Here is a 394-nt window from a genome sequence, read left to right as displayed (position 1 = left end):
CACAAAGCCCCAAACGTGTCTCATTTAACACAAAATATTCTGGTTCGGGAAACTAACGTCAGCTGAAAATGCGGGTCAATTTTCGGCTTCTGAAAGTGAAAATACTAGTGATATGCATTTTCTAAAGACCCCCCAGTTGTCATCAGTAGATGACGAAGTTGTAAATAATTCACATGAGGTTTTTAGTGTTCCTAAGGCATTTAACTCACACATACAATTATATGTTGAGGGTCACGAAGTCAGTGCTTTAATTGACACTGGTGCTAACATTTCTTTACTTTCTAATCAGTTTCGTAAAAGTAATAAATTTTTAAAGTCAAGAGGATTACAGAAAGTTTTCACACGGGCTAGGGCCTGTCTCTTATACACATCTAGATGTGTATAAGAGACAGCT

The sequence above is a fragment of the Anneissia japonica genome, unplaced genomic scaffold, assembly GCF_011630105.1.
Source record: "Anneissia japonica isolate Jap-2015-1 unplaced genomic scaffold, ASM1163010v1 scaffold287877_len585272_cov192, whole genome shotgun sequence".
Lineage (NCBI taxonomy): Eukaryota > Metazoa > Echinodermata > Crinoidea > Comatulida > Comatulidae > Anneissia > Anneissia japonica.
Note: the sequence above shows the minus strand (reverse complement) of the source record.